Genomic DNA, 8,047 nt, shown 5'->3' with positions numbered 1-8,047 from the left:
ACATTCTTTTTGTTTGTTACCAATAGACTTCACTTGGCTGTATTTGCCCTCTTTGACTGTGCTATTTCCGTTTCTATGTCGCCTTGTGGTCTTCCATCATGGGTTATTTCCCTTTCAAAGTAGCAGAACCCCCTAAATTCACCTACGTCGTAATCCCGAATTTTGATGTCAGGTTTCTTGGTACTTTCATTTTTCCACTTCTCATTTTTTTCTCATTTTTCGGTTTACAGTCAATCCACGTTCTGTGCTCATTTGACTGTTAATTCCGTGCAACAAATCCGTTTTCCTTCTTCACTTTCACTGATGATAGCATTGTCAGCAGCGAATATTCTTATGCATATCGTTTTACCTTGAATTTTAGACCAACTTTTGAAGCTTTCTTTAATTTCCATCATTGCTTCTGTGCTGTAATGATTGAAAAGTATGGCTGAAAGACTGCGTCCTTTCTTATACTCTAAACCGAGACCTTTAAGCTTCGTCTTTTAATTTTGGTTTATGATTTATTCCTATCTCCCTCAGAATTTAGAATGTCTTACACCACTCCACATAGTTGGACAATTTTTGAATGTTTACTTACCCTACGACCGTGTCTTGATTTTTCTTCAGCCCTCCTTCCGTTGTCAATCACAACACCAGATATGCCTCTCCACTTTCCTGTATGTCATTCCCGTCAGCAGCTTGGATGCAAGAGCTGTTGAGCATATTGTGTGATTTATCAAGCACTTATTTACCCTTGCTGTCCTCGGAATTTTATTGATGACATTTTTCCATATATCGTGTTTATGTAAGGAGCATATACCATCAGAATGTACATCTACAACTATCATGAAATTTGCATTTAATATGACGGACTAATTTATTCAATGAGGGATTCCGACGTTGCATAAAGGAGCGAGTTTTGCCACTTACTGAAAGCTTTTATAACAATTGTACGCAATTGTATGCACTGTCCTAGAGCAATTAATTTCAGCAGGCTTAGAGCAGAAATGAAAAAAAAAGAAGGCTTCAACTTTACATTCACATTTCTTGTTTGAAATCTCTGTTTGTGGGTCACTGGTTTTATTGTTTACAGACTCTCCTTGTATGGGTTTAGAATCTGCCACTGTAATGTATTAATAACACAAATGTCATCCTAAACTTACAGGTATTTTATTTACTATTTCGGTGTTTGTTGTTGTTGTGGTCTTCAATCCGAAGACTGGTTTGATGGAGCTCCTCAAACTACTCTATTCTGTGAAAGGACCTTCATCTCACAGTAACTACTGCTACCTACATCCCTCTAAATCTGCTTATCGTATTGATCCCTTGGTCTCGTCTACGATTTTTACCCCTCCCCCCTCTCAAAGCTCCACACCAGTGGTAAACTGGTGGTAAAATTTATCCTGTGCAACAAATATGTTTTCTCCCCAATTCTGTTCAGTACCTCTTCATTAGTTACATGATCTACCCATCTAATCTTCATCGTTTTTCTGTAACACCACATTTCAAAGCTTCTACGGTATTTATTTCTTCTATTAAAGCGATTGTGGGAGAACCTCAAATAGTTGTCGATGACAGTGTCCCAAGGAATACATCGAATTAAAAGAAAAAAGAAAAAATTAATGAAGTCGGCAACTTACAAGTGGTTTGAAGGAGACCAAAGGCCAAGCGATATTACATTCCTTTTTCAGAAACAGCACTAGTTTGAAACAGATCTTGCGCTTTTCGCTTACGACGTAATAGACTATGCTCAATGTGGATCATTGATTACTCAGACAGAGTCATCATCACATAACCATTAACGATTCCTTTGTACCGTGCAGAGTAGCACAGTGGTTAGCACACGGGACTCGCTTTCTGGCCGTCCTGAGTTACGTTTTTCCTGGTTTCTCTAAATCACTGAAGGAAATTCTGGATTGTTCCCTACGGAAGGGAACGGCCGCTTTTGTCCTCCATCCTTCCGTAATCAGACCTTGTCCTCGGCCCCCGATGACCATGTTCTCGACGGGACGTTAAACACTAGTCTCCCGTCATCCCTCCTCCTCTGATTCCGTTCTGAGCTGCGAAACCATCTCTTGTACAGAAATACAGAAATATTTTCCAAAACGCTTCTTAAGCCGTGCGCACATCAAATTACATCTTCGTGAACATTCTACTACTAAGCATTTCAAAGTGAGTACTCGTTTTCTGTGCAGGTGGGTGACGCGACTGCTGTCTCGACGGTCGCCGTGGTGCACTCCGCCCCAGACGATGGCGCTTCCAGCGAGGGGGAGGTGCCGCCCCCAGCTCGCCGCAGACGCGGCTGCCGCCGTTGCTGGGCGGAAAGACTGGGCGAGAAGGTGGTCGTTCTGCCACACGGTCGCCAGGGCTACCGCCTAAGTAGGAGATGAACTTTGTCATGGGGAAGGAGAACTGAAATCCTGCAGAAACTGCAAATTTCTGGTCGCGTGAAAATGATACAGTTCACAACAACAACGGGGATGAGAGCTTCTAAATCTTTCCATGACACATTATGGAATAATATTGTTCGGCAGGACGCTAATAAAGAAATTATTAAAGTGTGGTGGAGAACATAGTTCTGTAAGGAGCAGAGATGTGGCCTGAAACGGGGAGATTTAGGGAGATAATTAGAACACTGGAATATGACTATATGAGAAGTCTGCAGGTAACGTGACAAGATAAATTTCGAAATAAAGTGTGGAGACCAATAGAGATAACGTGCTCCACTGCAAAATCTTTGAAGAATACAGACATTCACTGGTACCGGTACGTTCGAAAATTAATCAAAATTTGCGCCGAGGAAGATTTCAACGTGGAAGCCGCGCGGAAGAAAGAGGAGAGACCAGCGTTAAAATGGGAAGAATACAGACAGGAAGCATTGGAAGACCGGAAGACTGGAACAGCAGCAGCCTGTCGAGGTCGAAAACGACTAACTGTTAGCACCAAACGCTGTTGAAGAAGAGAAGAAATTTTTCGCTGCTCAGCTTCGACTTTGGTGCAAATCGAAAAAAAATTATGCTAACGGAAAAAGGGTGATTTTCTCAACTGTTTCTCACCTGTTCGTTGTTTGTCTTTTATGAGGCTATTGGCAACTGGTAACGGAAGACATTAAATCCGAACAATTACGTAAGAGTTGAAATTTCGCATATCCAGCAAGCAGTTAAACTGTGGAAAATGATGCAGTCCGGTGTTACTGAAAAGAAGTCAAAACGTTTTTTGGTTTTGTACCGCTTTCGGGAGAGTCATGTAAATTGATGATACTAAATTCAGTGTTTTGTATATTCACAAACCATTTGCTTAACACTTAATAAAATTTTAAAGGTGATATAACAACAAATTTTTTTGTTTTTGTAAAGTATTATTAGTCTTACAGCATTTACGGTTTATGAAAATGTGATGCTATTGAATATTCTGAGAGTCAGTATTTAACTCTCCTTCATAAGGACTAAGCGAGTTAAACTGACGAAATGTCTACGGATTTAAAGATCCTAGGACACAAAATAACACTCTCGGAATAACTGGCATGGTTTCGTCTTTTCGCACCTGTATGAATTTTTAATGTTTCTACTGTCATAATTTACTCTGCAATCGGCTGTCTGCGTACGTTCAATTAAATGAAGGCAATTTTCTAAATAGTTACGTAAATATGTAGTTATCTCGTTGAAATGGCCACAATGGCGGCTGTACTAATTTCACGCAAGCCGGTTATTGCGGTTTATGAAACAGCTTAACCCACTTTTCACCTGGTAATCTCTTAATAACTTAAGAGAGAGATTAGTGTTAAGAAAAATAAGATATCGTTCATGACTGGTACGGTACAGATAGTTATTCGCACCAATAAATTTTCTAAGATATGTAGAGTCGTGCTCAAAAGTATCCGAACGACCTGAATTGCATTTCGCCTGATTCACATGCAACCCACATAACGCAGGTGTCTAGCAGGTCCTCTAATCGCTCCTCGGTACAGTCGTTTGACTATTAAAAATGGTTCCAACAAGTCACCATTAGAAAACACTGCTCTGTATCGCAATAACTGTCTAGCAGGTCCTCTAATCGCTCCTCGGTACAGTCGTTTGACTATTGAAAATGGTTCCAACAAGTCACCACTAGAAAACACTGCTCTGTATCGCAATAACTCAAGATGTAAAGTAATACCAAGGCACTACAAATATCAGGGAACACCTTATCACAGATAAGACTGTTCTTAAGGCTTGTAAGCTCACATTTATTACAATAAATGACACACCTAAAATGCTACCATTCTCATCATTATGTCAGATAGGTAATGCACATAGTAAATTCGTCGTATCCATGATTTTCTCTTCAATGTGACATACCGTACTTATTATTTAACACAAAATGACATTAAAAATTTAAGCTATTCACGAGGAGCAAGTTGAGAATATGTATGAACTTCAAATGACACCACGAACCGTCTGTTCTGCATATGGATTCAAACCCAGATCATGCAAACTAAGCGAAGACTTCGCGACTGACGAAAACTAACAGTCATTCCTGACTAGGCATACAGAGAGTGATATACCTCGATTTCAGACAGTATCAACTTAAAATAACATAACGTAAACATTTTTATCGGATGCGAAATTCTACGTAGCATCTACTGTCCTTTTAACGAACTACGAGAGATCTTAAATATTGCTTCTTCACAAGTAACTTACTTGAGATGCCGTGAGGTAAAGCTTTGTGGTGGACAGGGATTCGAACCCAGAACTTAATCGGATTGTTATCGAAGCACGATCTACTGTGCCATATCGGATTTTCTCGGCAGTAGCTAGATGTTCTAACTGAAATGACGAGACGAAACATAAATTTTTTCCTTCCCAGTGTAATTTTTCCTCCTATCTACGTAATTCTGTAGCTCTCAATTCGTTCGAGCAATCAATCATTCATGATAGGAAATACAGTCATAGCTCAGTCACTCAAAATGATTCTGAAATTTTACTTGTTGGAATGAAATCAGGCGATGATTCTTCTTCTCTGCAGGCTCGTGCTTTGCGGCAGTCTGCTAATCTGCACAAATAAAATGCCTCGTAATTTTGGGAGCGTTGTATAATCAGTCGGGAAACCTCAGATCAAGCGGATATTTGGCTTTGATGAAGTTTAACCTTCCGAAGAAGCAATGGAGCTCTTGGATTATTAAGTGCAGGTTCGTATCCAGTCTTTCGGAAGTCCCTTCTGATTAACAACTACGCAATATATCGATAAATATCATTAATTCTCAAATTTAAAATACACACCATTTACTTGAAGGAGCCATCTATATATATTTCCATTTAATCGTACAGTTCATATCAGTTATCTTCTGTAATAAATCTCAATAATCAGATTACAGTTCTTCCAAACCAAGCACAGGCTAATCGGCACGAAGACAATCTCGGAAGCTCCCTTTCCTTTTTTTTTTTTTAACAACCACCAGAGAGAGTACTACATAGAATACTTATGCGCTCATGGCATAGCTATTGTATGAGCTACTTTTCGCATGGATTCCGCGAGTATGAAGATAGAAAATTAGTAAACGGCATTCAAGGGTAGAATTGTATCTGAATAATTCATCGAATATAAAGAGATATTACAATTGCCCCTCGCAGCGAGCAAAGTTAATGATAATACACTTTGCGAGCTAACAGAAAAAAATTTGTTGGGTTGTTTATTCAAAAGAGGAATATTTTGAATTCGTAGACTTTTACTATAGAGAGTATGGGTAACATGTTAAGACAATAAGTTACGAGAATACCTAAGCTGTAGCTTTTACATGTACCGGGGTATACCCGCATCCCGAGTACATAACCAGGGAAGATGTAGATTGGTGTAATTACGAAAAAGGTCTACCCATTTGAGAACTGGCCTTCACAGGGAAACCCTGGAAAACCCGGAAGAATAGACCCCAGCTCAGGTATTAAAGAAGATAGGAAAGCCTAAATCCAGTAATTTTGAAATATATAGAAGCTCTATAGATTAGATCGAAGGAAAAGTGCCTCATAGCCAAAAAAAATTTTTACAATATTGCTCAAAAAAAATTTTCAAAATTCTTCTTTCGACGATGTAGCCGGCGATCTCGTTGTGAAGTCGATGGAACAGGAACACTGGGTACGGACACCGGGTAGGCGACGTACAGCGTTTGGTGGACGCGGCACGGAGGACAGGCGATGGCTTATGGTACAGGATAGAAGCTGGTAACGTGCCGTAGAAACAGGAAGATGATCTCAGGAACAGATGGTCAGGTACGTGAACATGAAACAGGTTTAAAGTGGAATAAGAAAAGGTTCTGACTGAATAAATCCCTGGAAGAGAGTGGATTAAGGCAACGAAGTCCATATTTCATCGTTGAACTCAAAATCGGAGTGGATCCCTACATTCTTCCATCTGTACTAGACTGGAACATCCATCAGTCCTGACAATCGCGATTTTTTTTTTTTTTTTTTTTTTTTTTTTTTTTTTTTTTTTTTTTTTTTTTTTTAGTCCTCAATACCAAAGTTGTTTTGCATAACAACTGCTGATTGTCCAAAACATTGCCATATGGACCGTGGGCATTTAAATTTTGTTGTAGCTCATATCGAATGTATTCCTCTCAAAAAAAATTTTTTAATCATATCTTCGTTTTGTTATAGTGCAGGTGGAAGTAGAGCATTGAATCTGTCCGAGGTTTGCTTTCAATTACGAAATTATGGATAAAATTTAAGTTTACACCTGATGAAAAATTTTAAACATAGGCATATGACACTGACTCCACAAAAGGAATTATTTGAAAAATTTTCATTATTCTTATAATTAATTGATTTATAGATCCACTTGCAAATAAATATCATTAATGATGACGTATGTTCATTTAACAAATCATCCACTCGTAGAATCTTCTTCATCCTCTCATGAACATTTATGGAAATATATTTCAACAATTATGTCCATAACATGAAACACACAAACTGCTATTCTTAAAATGTTAGTTAAAATTCTTAAATTAATTCTCCTGGTAAAGAAGGCATAATTAAAAAATCAAAAAATTATAATAATTTTCTCTCGCGCAACCAGAGAGTTTCTTCAATTGTTTGCAACAGTGACATTATCGACTGTTGCTTCATTTCACAGTTCATTTGTTTTCTTGCGCGAACAGCGCACATCATACACACAGCGTATTTACCTACATATCCCACACTGTTCAAGTTTCACACGCAATTCTCACATAAGTGCCGTGTCTTGAGGAAATGTAGATGCACTTTCATTGTATATCACTGTGGCTCCTGCTCATAGTCCACACTTACAAACACTAGTAATTAACAAATTCTTCTACCTATCTAAAAAATTTTGTGCTAAACTATCACAGGAGTAATCTCACTGTCTCTTAACCTATCACAGGAGTAATCTCACTGTCTCTTAACCTATCACAGGAGTAATCTCACTGTCTCTTAACCTACCACAGGAGTAATCTCACTGTCTCTTAACCTCTAGACAACATAAACTTCTTGATATTTATACGCACATTCGACTCATAGTCAAATTCCACTCTAAATTCTTCTCCATATTTGGTATCACAGATCTACGATCCTTCAAAAAATTTCTTAATATCATTATGCGGGAATAATCCCTTTATTCTTTTCGATTTGGGATATGCCAACAAGTATGATCCAGGATTTGGTATATTTACAATAACATATGGTCTGGTAGAAATAAGATTCCATTTCTTTATGTTCTTCACCAGTTTCGAGGAATGGATGTGTCGCCTCAATAAAACCTTTTCTCCAAGATGAAACGTCTGAATCCGGTGAATCCGTTTTTCATATATCAATTTCCATTGTACTGCCATTTTAGTTAAATTGGCAAGTGCGAGTCAAATCTTTTCTTCCCATTTTAAATTCTGGTCTTCATACTTTTCGTCCGTTGCCTCCAGGTTTTGGAACGACTAAGAGCGGAGAACAATATGGACTAGTTGATGGCTCAATCAAGTTCCATCCTAACATTCTATTTATCTCCCTTTGAACGGATTGTTCTAAACGCCAGGGGATCGGATAGTGCTTGTAACAGTAAGTCTGATGTGGCTTCACTTGTAGGT

This window comes from Schistocerca americana, chromosome 1, assembly GCF_021461395.2.
Source record: "Schistocerca americana isolate TAMUIC-IGC-003095 chromosome 1, iqSchAmer2.1, whole genome shotgun sequence".
NCBI classification, from domain to species: Eukaryota; Metazoa; Arthropoda; class Insecta; order Orthoptera; family Acrididae; genus Schistocerca; species Schistocerca americana.
This window is presented reverse-complemented; position numbering follows the sequence as displayed.